Here is a 16,519-nt window from a genome sequence, read left to right as displayed (position 1 = left end):
CCTTTTTTCCAGATCATTTATGAATATGTTGAATCGGGCAGGTCCCAGTACAGAACGCTGGGGGACACCACGGTTTACCTCTCTCTCCATTCGGAAAACTGACCATTTATTCCTACCCTTTGTTTCCTATCTTTTAACCAATTACCAGTCCATGAGAGGACCTTCCCTCTTATCCCATAACAGCTTACTTTGTTTAAGAGCCTTTGGGGAGGGACCTTGCCAAAGGCTTTCTGAAAATCTAAGTACACTATATCTACTGGATTCCCCTTGTCCACATGCTTGTTGACCCCCTCAAAGAATTCTAGTAGATTGGTGAGTCTAGGTATTCTTAGTCCTGCCTCAGCATGAGGTGGCTGGACTAGATGACTTCTCAAGGTCCCTTCCAACCCTATATTTCTATGATTCTATGACGTGAGAATACCATCTCTCAGTATCTCATATTGGAGGATGGATTTTTCAGCACCTTTTCTAATTGCCAGGTCCTCTTTGACTGTACCAAATCACACTTCACATACCTCTTGACCTCCATGTATATCAAAGATAACATTCTCCCTACCCCTTCAACTAACTACTGAGCTATAGAAAATACTATAATGCAATAAATTATGGAAACATTGATTTAATAAGCTGACCTTTTTTCCTCATGACTTTAGACTATTTTTCTTTTTTCTTTTTTTTCATTTTCATATTAATCTGATCCATTTATTTTGTTATGCTGATATGATTTATATGTACGAGTCTAGTTTGGATACTTTTATATAGTCAAAGCATCTGCCAATTCAATGAAATAACATTTATGGATCAAATTTTCCAACATAATTTCCTTCCCTTAAAACAACAACAAAACTATGGCTTACAGGGGAGACTGCCTTTATTTAGAAATGCTCATTAACATTAATATTCATGTTTTATATGATGCGTATAACCTAACCCAGTATAAAACTGATTCTTTTGCACAACTAAGATTTTTGCATGTTCATTACTTCAGCCTACAGAAAATCACACAGACATTTAATATATTGTATTGTGTCCCATGTGGTTTATTTGTAAGGATATTTCAATATCCTAAATTCAACATTTACAGTTATGAGTGTCTAATTTTAAACTGGGTCATTAAGACTTTACTGGCTCTAGAGCTTTTTATTGCTGCCTCAAGCAAACCGACCTGCCAGCTCAAGTGTTATAGCCCTGTGGGTCCCAGGATATTAGACAAACAAGGTGGGTGAGGTAATAACTTTTACTGCTCCAACTTCCCTTGGTGAGAGAGTCCAGCTTTGGAGCTTATAAAGAGTGTTTCCCAGACCTGAAGAAGAGCTCTGTGTAAACTCCAAAGCTGGTCTCTCTCACCAAGAGAAGGTGATTCAATAAAATATATTGTCTGTCACCCACCTTGTCCCACCAATATAAGGCACTCCTGGCGGGAAACTGGGAAGGGGGTATACAGATACTTCTCTTGCTACGCTCCTGTCAGAATCATAGAATAATAGAATATCAGGGTTGGAAGGGACATCAGGAAGTCATCTAGTCCACCCCCCTGCTCAAAGCAGGACCGATCCCCCAGTCAGAGCTGTTTCCTGGCAGCAGCTGTCGCTAAAGACCCGCCAGTGATTTAGGAGACCCCCGATCAAATTCCCTCAGGAAAAAAATAAGCAGGCTTCTGCCTTGAGCTGCGCCCAGGAGAACTGGACCCTAAAGCATGAGCCCCAGGATGAATTGTTCCAGTGGGCACCGGGCATTCCTGAGATCAAGGGCGCAAACTCCTTGGAGGGGGTTGTAGACCGGCTGGGAAAGCCAGCCAGTGTCTTGGCTTTGCCCCTTACGTCGGTGCCTCCCCCAGATCCCCAGCTGGAAGCGGAGGTGGTTTGGCAGCCGCGTTCACACCCCGCTTTTGTGTTTCCTCGGCAGCCTTTCAAAGCAGCGAGATGCGGGAATAACCCTGCGAGAGGCGGCCCCGCTGCTCTGGGGGCAGAAACACCGGCGCTGCCGGGCCAGGGGGGTGGGACGGCGCCGGGGCTCAGGGCAGCAGGGGCGCGCCCTGTGGCGGGACGCGCGGGGACCGCGCCGCCTGCGAGAGCAGCGGCCCGAAGAGCAGCGCCCCGAGGGCACCCGCGGCCACCGCCGCGGCATCTGGCGCCCCGCTGCTGGGTTTCCTCCTCCCGCCGCCGCCTCCTCCCACAGGCGGCGGCTGCTGCAGCGGCCGGGACTGGCCACGCCGCGCGCCGCCCCTGGCTCAGAAGCGGCCCCGGCAGCAGGGCGGCCGCAGCGAGCAGAGCAGCGATCCCCCGCCGGCCGGGCCAGGTGAGTGCCCCTGGCTCTGGGGGGCGGCCGGAGGGGCACAGACGCGCGGGCTCCTTTGCACGTTCAGTTACGGGCTGTCCAAGGGCTGCGAAGTTGGGAGTCTCCCGCCGGGGTCCGCCCCGAGTGGCTGGGCTGAGGTGAGCGAGGGGGGGACTCACTGGGGATGAAGGGACCTGGCTTCCTCCCCACCAGCCCGTCTTGCCCCGTCTTCTAGCAGGGCAGGTGGGGGAAGCGGGTCCCGCTGGGTGGGGAGCGGAGAGGTACCTGGGGGGAAGTTGCCCGCTCAGGCTGGTGTTTGCAAGGGCTGGAGGCTGGGGCGGTGTGTCTGGGGCTGGCCGGGCTGCGGCGGGGGATCTTGTTAAGCAGCCCGGCTCCTAGGTGAACGGGGACGATGCGCAGCCCCTTCCCGCGGGCAGCAGGCGGCATGTACTGTACACCTCTTCACTTGAGCTGGGAAGGAGCCTGATTGTTATCGTTGGGGCCAAAGCACAAGGCTCCTCCTCAGCTTTCTCCTCACTCGTTGTCTGGGAAATGTGACTTTTGCCAGGCTAAAGGAGGAGAAACTAAATAAGAGCCCCAGGATCTGGCCCTGGGAAAAGAAAGTCTGCTACGAAATAGGGCTCACAGGTGTAAACACAGCTCTCAACCTGCCAAGGACCCAGCTTTAAAATATGCCACTGACCCGCCCATAAGAAGAAACAATCGAAATAGCAAAGGTGGAAAGTGTGGGGCCATTGATCTACATGAGTTCAGTGGGGTGGCACAAGTGTAAGTGCGGACAATGTCTTGCCCATGCCTTCAGTGGGACCAGGACTTGGCCCAGTGTCTGTCACCTTTTGTTTAGCCACTGTTCCGGGGTTGTGTTTCTGATATCAGGAATAAGCAGTGAGATGGCAGCAAGTTTCATTATGATGTCGACATCAATATTGGTTTGAAATGAGTGGCTCTCCATGTAATTGGGTGTGTTTGAGAGGCACTGCTGCAAGGGGTTCTTTCTGTCTAATCAAGAGTGATAAAATGATTAACTTCTCAGAAATAGCCAGTGTGTTACACAATAGAGCAGTGGTTCTCAACCAGCGGTCCAGGGCCCCCGGTTTCAGGAAGTCCACCAAGTAGGGCCAGCGTTAGACTCATTGGGGCCCAAGGCAGAAAGCTGAAGTCACACCACATGGGGCTGAAGCCTAGGGCCCTGAGCCCCGCCACCTGGGGCTGAAGCCAAAGCCTGAGCAACTTAGCTTTGCAGGGGCCCCTGTGGCATGGGGCCCCAGGCAGTTACCCTACTTGCTACCCTCTAACACTGGTCCTGGCTTTTATATGCAGACAACCAGTTGTGACACAAGTGGGCCATGGAGTTTTTATAGCATGTATCGGGGAGGCAGGAGGGACGGCTCAGAAAGAGAAAGGTTGAGAACCTCTGCAATAGAGAATACCTTATTTCTCTAATGTTTTGACTGACAGGTTTTTAATGTTTGGGTAGATCATACTTTTTAATACCTGCATCATGGCCATGTTTCTGTATTAATCACAGTAGGCCAATTTTGCTCTCGGTTACACATTTTTTTCTATGGGGTAAATGGGTGTAACCGAGAGCTGAATTTAGCCCAGTATTTGTTATTGCTTATCTTTTCACGTTACATTCTGAAACCAAAATCATGAAACAGATGCATTTTAAACAAGATATTTTGAAAGTCATCTGTGTATGGTAAGTCATTTGATACTCCTGAGGGCATTCTGTGCCAAAAAAATAAAAATTCTCTGTACAATATTTTAAAATTCTGCAAATTTTATTTGTCAAATAAATGTGGAGGCTCCAGCATGGGGAGCCCGGGGCTGCACAGAAGTGGGCAATCACTGTGCAGCTCGCCCCACCCCGGATATGGACTCAGCGGTAAGGCTGCACCCAATCCTGACATAGCACAAGGACCGGGCCTGCACCAGAAACACCCCAGGGCCCTGCCCCTCTGTGCCAGGTGCACCAGATGTGGGGAGGCAGGCTCAGCAAGGCAGGATCCAAGTGTGGAGGGGCTTACTGTGTGGGGATCCAAGTGCGGGTTGAGAGGATTCGTGTGGGGCAGTCTGGGTGCGGGTGGCTCATTGGGGGATCCAGTTGTGTGTGTGGGTGGGGGGCTTGTTGAGGGGTTCTGGGTGCAGTGAAAATGGCACTCTGTAGGGGGGATCAGGTGAAGGTAGTTGGGGCTCAGCAGGCTGGAGGGTCTGGGTGTGGGGAAGAAAGAGCTTGGCAGTAGGGCATGGGTGTGAGGGGCTCAGTGGGGGGTCCAGCTGCAGCTGGTTGGGGCTTGGTGGGGTGGGGATCCAGGTGCAGGTGGCTTGTCGGGGTGGTCCAGGTGCAGCAGGAGTGGGGCTGATGGTGGAGGGGGAGTTCTGAGTGGGGTCATGAGGCTTGGCAAGAGGGTCTGGGTATGAGGAGGTCTGGATGCATGGGGGTTGTATGGATGGGGGAGCAGCTCCCTGTACAGGGATAACTCCCCCTGCAGCTGAGGAGTGAGGGGTGCAGAAAGCGGTGGGGGTGGGGGGCTTTGCAGAGCTTCTTTCAGCTGACCCATGCAAAGAAAGAGGAAGTCCCATCCTCTCAGTCCAGATGGGACTAGCAGCTGAGCCTCGCGCAGGGTAGGAGCCACCAGTTAGGTCTTCCCCAGTCCCGCCAACTGCCCCACAGTGATTTATCTCTCTGCCTCTGCCCTGGGCCCCCAAAACATACTGCTGGGGCGGGTTGCATGACCACTCTTGTGGCTTCCCTTTGCTTTCCCATCAGAAAGTAATTTTTCTGCTGGGATGCAAAGAAATCTGTGGGTGACATAAATTCTGCACATGCACAGTGGCGCAGAATTCCCCCAGGAGTAAAAATTTGAAACTGTGTATAGTGCAGCCAACCCTCTTATATTGTCTTTCATGAGGAATGATGTGCATGCTAATTACTGAAACCATCTTTCCCTGAGTTTAGAGAGAAAAGGTGGGCAAAGTACAAGCTTTCAAACTTACACAGGTCCTGAAGAAGAGCTTTGTGTATGCTCAAAAGCTTGTCTCTTTCACCAGCAGAAGTTCATCCAATGAAAGATATTACCTCACACACCTTGTCTCCCTAATATCCTGGGACTAACACGGCTACAACATCACTGCATTTCTCTGACTTTGTCATTTTGTTACACTGAATTAAAAGAAAATGTGTATCTCTTCCATCATTTAGAGACTGTATTTATAAATGGTTTTTATATACAATATTTTTCTTTAACTCTTTTTATAGTGCACAGTTTTACATTCATTGTTTCAAGTTGCTGGCTGCTGTATGTGTGGGGATGTTGTTTTGATTTGTGCAAAGAACACTAAACATCTTGTATATTCTTAAGGTGCCAGATCCGCTCAGATTCCCTTTACTGTTTTTATACCCTAAAATTATGGGCCAAATCCTGCTTGCCTTCCTTTTGTTTTTAATGTCATCACTGGAACTATTTGCATGAGTAAGGTATGCAGGGTTTTGTCCTATGCAAGGTGACACTGGTGGTGTTTTTGTTTGTTTAAAATTTTTTGTCAATAAAGAGTTGGAAACAGTCATTGAATTAAACCAAAGAACAGAAACAGCTAACTTTGACATGTTATCATTAAAATATTACACATTGCTAAGAAAGTACACATATTGTAATTTATGGCTGAAAATAGTTGAAAGAGTGAAACATTTGAGAGATGGCATATATTATAAATAATGTGTAAATCAAGTTTTCTTAGGTGTGAATTGGAGCCAATAAAATCTTTTCACATACATGAAGTGGCAGTTAGATTCTAATATTAATATTTTAACTGGATTTCTGTAGGTCAGATGGAACCTGTTAGCAAATTTTTCCTCCTTAGTACATTTCAAATTGAATTTCAGGATTTAGTATTTAATACCTCAATATATGTGTCTCTAGTTGGGTGAGTGGAATGAAGAAGGGACTCAATTCCCACTCTTAAATTAATTAGCTTCATTTATGCTACGTATATTATGGGGGATAGGGGTTTGTAGGCAGAACTCCCCTTGAATGCAGCAGTAATTTTGCCTGACTAAGAACAGAATGGCATGAGAGGAAATATAGGAAGAAGTTCTGACAGTTTTAGCTCTCAGTATGAGACATGAGTAGCAGCCTCCACAAATATGGTGCTTTTAATATTAAACACCATATTTGAGTTATGAATGTTGTATTTTCAGCTAAAAGCTAGACCAGAATGTATTTGAAGGGCAAAATCCTAATCAATAATTTTAATGTATAGAAATATGTCTAAGGGTTTTGCTCTTATCTCAAACACATGAACTCAAAAATATTGCTTATTTTGTAAAATCAATGTTGTGTTCACATCAAGAGATTTATTTTTATAAAATATACAAATAATAAATGTTTTATATGAAATTGTGTATTAATGCTACTCATTTGGGAATCAGGCCTGCATTTCTTATATACCAAAAATTCCTTCAGAGTAAATTAGAGACAAGGTGGGTAAAAGAATATCTTTTATTGGACCAACTTTTGTTGATGAGAAAGACAATCTACAACAATTTGAAGTAAATTTAAATTCTGGGTGCTCAAGGAATACAGGATTGATTATACCCTTTGTGCAAAGACCACGGGACAAATCCTGTTCTCCGTGCTCATGAGCAGTACCACTCATGTGAGAGGCTGATCAGACTTTGCCTCCAAATGTGAACTAAGGATCCAATTCTGAAATTCTGCAGGACTTCAGTGTGAGTGTAATCTGCATCAGGACTGTGGGATCAGGACCAAGTTTTTCAGTCACTGTATCTACAATTTGTAGGCATTTAAAAGGTTGAGAGATATTGGACTTTTCATATGTTTGTTTTAGTCCCCACTTCAAGCTTTTCCATACATCTTAATGGCTATATGAGCTGTAACTACACAGACAGTTCAGGTATCTGGTATATGAGCAACTCTGTGGTGTTGTGCCATTGTTGTTCACTCTTTGTTTCAACAAGTGGGACTCAAAATAGCACCTTATTAAAGTGGTGGTCATCGTTTCTGCTCTTATGATCCTCTTGTGTTTTCGGAGACAACTGTTCAATTGCAGCCTACTGACTATTACAGAAAAAAAATCCTATCACAGTAGTTGGGATCATTTTGTAACTTAAAAAATATGTTTTTGAAGAAAAGAGACAGCAAACCACATGTAGATGAAAGAGTAGATGAGAAAAAAAAAATACTAGAGTTCTGGAAAAGTCTGATTAAGTTAAAATACTTATTTACTTCACGGCCTTTAGAAGAAGTTACTAGAATTTGTACTTAATATTTATATTAGTAAAATTAGAATGAGATCATTTTAGTTAATTTTTTAGTCACCAAAACACTAACCACAAATGTGGCATTAGACGTGTTCTCATTTATAGAGTTCTTTAGAGGATATTCATTGAAGAAGCAATCCTGCAAGATGTTATGATGGGCGAACCTGAAGTTGTCACACAAGATCAAACATGAGTGTTTAGGAGCAGCACAGACTGCATGTACCAGGAAAAGTGAATAATGTATATATACTGATTAGGAACATATTATTGTGGACTCATTAAAAACAAAACCTGGTTACTGGTATCTATGGATATTTTAAATATTAAAAAAAACCATGTTTGTACTGAAAATAGTTTAGGTTGGCTCTCTGCCTGGATTTGAGACTTCTGGGCATGCTGGATTATGGCTATTGCCAAATTCTCCAGTTTAATTTGTCTTCCAACCTTTGGATTTTGGATTGTTCCATGTAGATTTTGCACCAAATTAATTCCAAGTGTTATTGTTGAGTTCAGTGGAGTTAAGAATAAACCTGGCCCATTATGTTTGAGATTTTTGAGTTTTTGTTCTGTCATTACAACAGTTATTCTGTGCATACACCATCTTTTTCACAATGAAAGGAAAAAGTGAGATTATATTCATGTTAAACTAAGTCAGTACTTTCCTCAGTGTGACTCATTACTGAGGAAACTAATCACTTTAACTGTTGATGATGAGCAAGAAGGAAAGAACCCAGATTGAGTGTAAGGTTCCAGACTGAGTTTGCCAAGTTGACACTTATGCCTGGTCTACACACAGAAATTGAATTGGATTTAGCTAAATTGTTTTCTAAATCAGTGGCTCTCAACCTTTCCAGACTATTGTACCCCTTTCAGGAATCTGATTTGTCTTGTGTACCTCAAGTTTCACCTCACTTAAAAAGTACTTGCTTACAAAATCAGACATAAGAATACAAAAGTGTCATAGCACACTATCACTGAAAAATGGCTTACTTTCTCATTAGTACCATATAATTATAAAATAAATTAATTGGAATATAAATATTTTACTTACATTTCATGTATAGTATATAGAGCAGTATAAACATGTCGTATGAAATTTTAGTTTGTACTAACTTCACTATTGCTTTTTGTGTAGCCTGTTGTAAAATTAGGCAAATATCTCGATGAGTTGATGTAACCCTGGAAGACCGCTGTGTACCTGCAGGGATTTGCGTACCTCTGGTTGAGAACCACTGTTCTAAATTGAGTTAGTTAAACTAGCCTAATCTTCTTGTGTGGACACTCAGACTGATTTTAAAAGTTGCTAATATTGATTTAGCTTAATTCTGTTATATTAGCCCAACCTCAACTCCTGGTTTGACCTGACCTTTGCCCCTCCCTTTCTCAGACAGCTTTTTGTGGAGCCTCTCTGTCATGTACTCCTTCTACACCCTAGTTTTGCGGGGCTGCTACTAGCCGGTCAGGCTTCTGTACTGTAATATGAAATGGCTACACAGTTTCCTTCCCAGAGAGATACACCAGATGCATTCCCTATTAATATCTTTTAATACACTGCCAAGAATGGCTGTTGTGAGCTTAAGTATATTATACACAGCACCACTTGGGGGTTGAACAGTAGAATACAATTTAACATCCAGTTAAGCTCTCCTTGTAAGGGAGCTCTCCCTGCGCCACATACTGCACCAGCCAGGAACAGCACCATGTGCTGCCAGGAGCTCTGCTGAGACAGCCTTTGGTGCAGGAGGGGCAGCATGTGTCTGCCCCTTCAACGGCACATGCACTAAAGTTAGTGTAGTTCCCAGTGCAACATGTTGCTTAGGCCATGCTCCCCCTGTCATGTCAGATCAAAGCTATATGAAGAGAGTGAATCACTCCCTCAAAATGAAGAGGCATTAACTTCTGTGCTTACCGTTCATTTGGCCATTGGGCTACAATAAAAGTGAACTTTGATTTTTTTTTTAAAGTCTGTTAAATATTGCACCTTGCAACTCCTAAGGAATGCCAACAGCTGCAAGGATGGGCGATAAGAGACCTGCTGAATCCATAAAGTGATGTATAGGATGAAATCACATCATTTTGCTTTCTTTGCTTCTACTTCTGCTGCTGTATGAGCCAGGTGAGCATGGAAAGGAGAGTGGGGGAGACTGTTTCACTACTTGTATACGTGCACAAACACAGGAAGCTGGAGGAAGTTTAAGTGTAAGTTTTCAGGAGAAGGCCAAGAAGTGTGAATTAAGCATTCGTCTCTCTGGCATCCGTGGCTCTCACCATCTTGGAGAGACTGAAGTGCTGTGAAAATATCTGCCTTGCTCACTATTCTGGTACATCTCCATCTTCAAAACCTCTTAGGGTATGTCTACGGGGCAGCTGGGAGCGAGCCTCCCAGGCTGGGTAGAGAAACTCATGCTAGTGGGGCTTGAGCTAGTTAACTAAAAATAGCAGCATGGACATTGTGGCTTAGGCCCGAAGGCCTTGGAGGTCAGGTGGGCTTGGGAGCCTGAACTTCAGCCTGAGCCATAGCATCCAGACTGCTATTTTTGGCATGATAGCTCAAGTCCTACTAGCATGAGTCTGTCTACCTGGGCAAGGTGGCTTACTCCCCACCACAGTATAGACATGCCCTTAATGGTTCCTCTTGCCATCCACATCAAATTCAAGCCCTGTAGCTGAATTTCAAGGCTTTGTAAAACTTTGCTTTTCTCACTTGCCACTTCTTCTCTTGTCCCTTCTACTGAACTCAGACTACATGCCTAAGTGCTTCCCTAGTCTCCATCTTCCACTTACCTCCTTGACAACTTGCATGAGGCCCTGTATGTTTGGAATTTCCATCCTGACTTTGTCTGCCATGCCTTCACACTTTTCATGAAACCTATAGCACTACTTAGAGTTTAACAACTTCCCACCCCTGAGGCACTGAGACATAAGCAAACATAGCTACTTTGCTGCTTATTGCAACCCTTCCTCCTCCTCATCCTCCATCCATATTTTGTCTATTTAGCTTGTAAACTCCTTGAAGCAGAGACCATGGCCCCAGTTACATGTTGCCTTAAGGCTTTTATGTTGATCCAGTCTTAAGGACTCTTAACAGATCTCTCTCTGGGGGATACCCCATGTGTAAGGTGATCTCTTGGTCAGTGTAAATCTTGTGAAACAGCTGTAAGATGTCCCCTCTCTTATTCCCCAGCATATGGGGTATGCAAGGTAGGGGGAAAAGGAGAGACTGAGGCTGCTCTCACTTACTATAGACAACTATTTCCAGAATGGCCTTGGAATAAAAAGGAGACACAAAGGTGACTTAAGGCTATAAACTCCCCCATTTCTATACTGAATGCAAGAATTCAGGAACTCAGAATTGGGGTCTTTGTCTCTGGAAAAGCATTATGTAAAATAAGTTAAAATAATGCAAAGTCTTACATTAGTTCCATATTAAGGTTAAGATTTACATGCTCCCAAAGTCAGGAAATACAAAAGTTAAGGCTGAATGTACAGTCTTTTGGATTCAAACGAAACAGCCCTTGTGTTTGATTATTTTTTTTATTGTGTCTGACACCAGTCACTCAGCTTGACACTAAGTTTAGGTTCACAAGAGTCTTAGTCACTGAGTAGATGCTTATTGGAAAAACACCCAGTAGGCTATTACACTCATGAACTGCACATATGAATTTTATATGAGTTTGTTTATGCCATGTCTCAAACTTTAACACAGTTACATGAGTGAAACTCAGGCAGAACTTGGCCCACTGTGCTTGGCTTCTTTGCATTTGTAAGAGACCATCCAATACCAATAACCTAGAATAAGTCAAATATAGATTTCCTCCCAAGGTTTTCCCCCTAATTACCACTAGCAGTTAAGCCAATGTTTTGAGACAGGTTTCAGAGTAACAGCCGTGTTAGTCTGTATTCGTAAAAAGAAAAGGAGTACTTGTGGCACCTTAGAGACTAACCAGTTTATTTGAGCATGAGCTTTCGTGAGCTACAGCTCATGCATCCGATGAAGTGAGCTGTAGCTCACGAAAGCTCATGCTCAAATAAACTGGTTAGTCTCTAAGGTGCCACAAGTACTCCTTTTCTGTTTTGAGACAGTTTGCTGTGCTGTACGTACAACATTTTGCTCACTTTGAGCTGCTGTTAGGTGTTAGGATATAGCTTTCTTAAAAATGAAGTATTAAACATCTTTTGAAGTATTAAATATTACTTGCATCACTTTTAGCCATTCACAAAAGGCCTACAAAAGCTTAAAAGTGAAGAAAAATACTTTCTACTTCTAGACAAATTGATCCGAGAGTGCTAAAGGAGTTGGCGGATATGATTGCAGAGCCACTGGCCATTATCTTTGAAAACTCATGGCGATCGGGGGAAGTCCCGGATGACTGGAAAAAGACTAATGTAGTGCCTCTCTTTAAAAAAGGAAAGAAGGAGGATCCTGGGAACTACAGGCCAGTCAGCCTCACCTCAGTCTCTGGAAAAATCATGGAGCAGGTCCTCAAGGAATCAATTCTGAAGCACTTAGAGGAGAGGAAAGGGATCAGGAACAGTCAGCATGGACTCACCAAGGGCAAGTCATGCCTGACTAATCTAATTGCCTTCTATGATGAGATAACTGGCTCTGTGGATGAGGGGAAAGCGGTGGATGTGTTGTTCCTTGACTTTAGCAAAGCTTTTGACATGGTCTCCCACAGTATTCTTGCCAGCAAGTTAAAGAAGTGTGGGCTGGATGAATGGATTAGAAGGTGGATAGAAAGTTGGCTAGGTTGTCGGGCTCAACAGGTAGTGATCAATGGCTCCATGTCTAGTTGGCAGCTGGTATCAAGGGTCGGTCGGTTTTGTTCAATATCTTCATAAATGATCTGGAGGATGGTGTGGATTGCACCCTCAGCAAGTTTGCAGATGACACTAAACTGGGAGGAGAGGTAGATACGCTGGAGGGTAGGGGTAGGATACAGAGGGCCCTAGACAAATTAGAGGATTGGGCCAAAAGAAATCTGATGAGGTTCAACAAGGACAAGTGCAGAGTCCTGCACTTAGGACGAAGAATCCCATGCACCGCTACAGACTAGGGACCGAATGGCTCGGCAGCAGTTCGGCAGAAAAGGACCTAGGGGTTACAGTGGACGAGAAGCTGGATATGAGTCAACAGTGTGCCCTTGTTGCCAAGAAGGCCAAAGGCATTTTGGGATGTATATGTAGGGGCATTGCCAGCAGATCGAGGGACGTGATCGTTCCCCTCTATTCAACATTGGTGAGGCCTCATCTGGAGTCCTGTGTCCAGTTTTGGGCCCCACACTACAAGAAGGATGTGGAAAAATTGGAAAGAGTCCAGCGGAGGGCAACAAAAATGATTAGGGGACTGGAACACATGACTTATGAGGAGAGGCTGAGGGAACTGTTTAGTCTGCGGAAGAGAAGAATGAGGGGGGATTTGATAGCTGCTTTCAACTACCTGAAAGGGGGTTCCAAAGAGGATGGATCTAGACTGTTCTCAGTGGTAGCTGATGACAGAACAAGGAGTAATGGTCTCAAGTTGCAGTGGGGGAGGTTTAGGTTGGATATTAGAAAAAACTTTTTCACTAGGAGGGTGGTGAAACACTGGAATGTGTTACCTAGGGAGGTGGTGGAATCTCCTTCCTTAGATATTTTTAAGGTCAGACTTGACAAAGCCCTGGCTGGGATGATTTAGTTGGGGATTGGTCCTGCTTTGAGCAGGGGGTTGGACTAGATGACCTCCTGAGGTCCCTTCCAACCCTGATATTCTATGATTCTATGAAACAGGAAATATAAATTCAATTAAGCTTTACTTGTTACATGTTGGATAGACTAGCTGAAACACACATTCAGGGACATACAAACACTTGTAGCAGCCAAAGAAAAAGGTGGTATTCTATTAGAAGATAACTGATTTTTACAGACTACTTGTATGTCTCAGTTTGCAGTCTTAGGCTTTGTCTACACTACAGGGGAAATTCGATCTAAGCTACGCAATTTGAGCTACGTGAATAGCATAACTCAGATCGACGTAGCTTAGATCTACTTACCATGGGGTCCACACTATGCAATGTTGACGGGAGACACTCTCCCATTGACTCCCCCTACTTTTCTCGATCCGGTGAAGTACAGGTGTCAACAGGAGAGCGCCATCTGCAGTTGATTTAGTGGGACTTCACTAGACCCGCTAAATCAACCGCTGATGCATCGATCGCTTTCTTTTACTGGAAAAAAACTGACTGCCTCCCACGCAAACTTAGGACAACATTTTTTAAAGGATGGTGTTATTTCTGCTGTTAAGTCAGTGGATGGTGCACGTGCCAGATTTCACAGTGACATAAGACTTTCCAACATAAGCATCCTCCCCATTACATCTCTCTTACTTCAGCCAATATTTAAAAATAAACTAGAAGCTTTACTACTTTCTGATGCCAATCTGGAAAATAAGGGAGCGGAGCTGATGGAAGAAGTTGATAGTCTTATTCTTATCCTGGAGAAAGCAATGGGAAGCACGGAGAGAGAGAGAGAGAGAGAGAGAGAGACAGATACATACCTGCGCAGTCCCAGCCATCCTTCCTGTGTCTTGCTCCTTATTTACTTCTTGCAGCTGGCATAATGCATTTTTGTGACAGAAAGCCTGTAACAGAAAAGGCTTACTATTCCAACACTTCCAACTTCAACAAAGAAAACATATCAAATTGCAATATGACTCCAGAAGAATGAGAAAAATATCCCCAATGTAAGGAAGTGCTAAATATGTCTATATGTGAGTGATCTTTTGGAGACATACTGAAGTATGGTATGGTTATAAGTGTGAAATCCTGGCTGCAGTGACTTCAGTGGAGCCAGGATTTCACTCCAGATCCTTTTCATATCACTGCTAATGTTCTGCTTTTATTTTAAAACTGTGTTGAGTTAATAAGATTGTTTTCATGTGGCCTCTTTTTGCTCCAATTATGTTTTTAACTTTAAATAAAAGCTAACAAAAATTAGAATAATTAAAACAGAAAAAATAAAAATATTAGATTAACACAATTTGTATTAGGATTGTTTGCTAGAGGGAGCTACAAACTTTAACATTACAATAATGCTATTTTAAGGTATGCAAAATACTGCATGGAGTTTTTAAATAATTCTGTAATGTAGGAAAATATTTGTATTAAAACCAAAGGTCTTTAATGGGGCTCTCTCTAAGTAACTGATGCAGGATTAGAACAAAAGAGAGTAAAATGCAACAGTAGACAACAGTTAGCTATGAATGAGTGACCATTAAGAATGTCTGAATTTCAAGTGTTTGAAATTATTTTAAATGGTGAAAAGTTGTTCTGGATAAAGCTGGACATAGTATAACAAGATCCCAATAATTTATTTTTTAAAGTGTAAAGAGTACGAAAAAGAGAAACACTTACTGGTTTAAGGTTTTCATATTTCATTTGCCTACAGTTGTATTAAAAAAAAACTGTGAAGGCTTTATGGGACTTTTAAAATTCAGTTTCACAAAGAATACAATACAGAGCAGGACAGTAATATTCATAGTAAATACCATCTGTTTCATCTAGAGAGATTGAATTGATCTTAAACCCACTCAAAAAGTACTTTTATCAAAAAAGCAAAACCTCTTTAGAAAATCGCTATTCTATTTAAAAAGTGCTGGCACAATATGGCACATGGTTTGGAAAAAGCTGTGGATGGCACTATTGCACCATAATAAGGCAATAACTAATAAAGGTCTTCTCTAATTCCAACTAGCACATTGTAAGTAATACTAATAATCACCTTAAATGTCATTACTTCAGAACACCAGTGACCTGTATTTTAAATATATTCAGCTAAATCTGTAGTGATCCTTCCAGAGTTCTTTAGCTCTAGTTGTTGCAGCACTTACAGAGTGTAGTTTTCTCTAACACATTTGGGTTGCTCTGCAACGGTGCATAAGAAAGGTGGGGAAGTTCGCTCACTGCAGGTTAGATGTGGCATAGCAGATGTTCTCCCTTCCCCACTCCCTCCACTGTGGTCTGCTTCTTCTTGTGACTCATCCTTCTAGCCACGTTATGTTTAGTCCCACCCCTTCTGGTAACAGAGTGCATCAAAAGCAAGCATCCAATCCCTCTGTTCAATCTGCTGTCCTCACTTCAGGGCCCAGTTGTCCATATGCCCTTTTCTCAGGGCTTACAGTAGACGATATGCCCTTCACAGTGGCTGGTAGGGGAATCCAGGCTCATCTTCTACACTGGGTTCCAGTCCAGAGACTCTCGGACAGGCATTCAAAGTTCACACTGCCAGACTCCAGCTGCCACTTCCCTGGACTTCTTCCTACCAAGGCTTTCCCTGGGGGTTCTTGTCATCCTGCAGGAGCCTTCCTGTTCCTTACAGGTCTCTTTACTCCCTGCTACCATGAGAGTGACAGCAGAGTTCCTCCCTCTTTCCCTACAACCTCTCAAACTTCAGTCCAAATGCCCCATAGACTTTGCCATCACTCTTGGGCTTCACTGCCTCCAGCTGCCTTTCAGCTCAAGACAGGCCACCGCTGGACCCACATTTCACTGTTCCCAGCCTTTCTGGTTTCTTCCTGACTCAGGACCCACCAGTTCTGACTCCAGGCCTCCCGGGCTCTCTCTGCCTTTAGCCTAAGAGAGGAAACCTCTCTACTGATAAGCTGGGTCTTCTCCATGGCCTTCCTTTCCCACTGTCTTGTGCTCCTTTTTTTAATATAAGGATCCAGCACCAACTTAGCTGGGCTTGATCACCAGTTATGCTTAATACCCCTCCAGGTGCCATCCAGTGGCCTAATTGAGCTCAGGCTCCTGTTAACCCATGGTTAACCAGTGCAGAGTTTATACACCCCATCACAAGAAGCTTCTGTCTAGTGATTCTGTATCATATGTCCTCCATTTACAAATGAAAATATGCTGTTCTGACTGCCAACTCTGCAAATTCAGCCTGAGCACTGAGAGC

General features: G+C 43.8%; 1 protein-coding gene across 20 annotated transcripts in view; it reads left to right on the top strand.

The window, feature by feature from the left end:
• The first annotated feature begins 1,752 nt into the window (after positions 1-1,752).
• ADGRG2 (adhesion G protein-coupled receptor G2) overlaps positions 1,753-16,519 on the top strand; it is a 106,074-nt gene continuing 91,307 nt past the window's right edge. For 2 of the 20 annotated variants that reach the window (XM_037901312.2, XM_037901271.2), the window contains exon 1: positions 1,759-2,298. The gene's annotated coding sequence lies outside the window, so the exon portion shown is untranslated. Of the gene's footprint in view, positions 2,436-16,519 lie in introns of all 20 variants that reach the window. The other 18 variants (XM_037901289.2, XM_037901327.2, XM_037901345.2 and 15 more) reach the window with 13 other exon arrangements.

Source organism: Chelonia mydas, chromosome 1, assembly GCF_015237465.2.
Source record: "Chelonia mydas isolate rCheMyd1 chromosome 1, rCheMyd1.pri.v2, whole genome shotgun sequence".
Taxonomy (NCBI): Eukaryota; Metazoa; Chordata; order Testudines; family Cheloniidae; genus Chelonia; species Chelonia mydas.
Note: the sequence above shows the minus strand (reverse complement) of the source record. Positions and strands in the feature narration are given on the sequence as shown.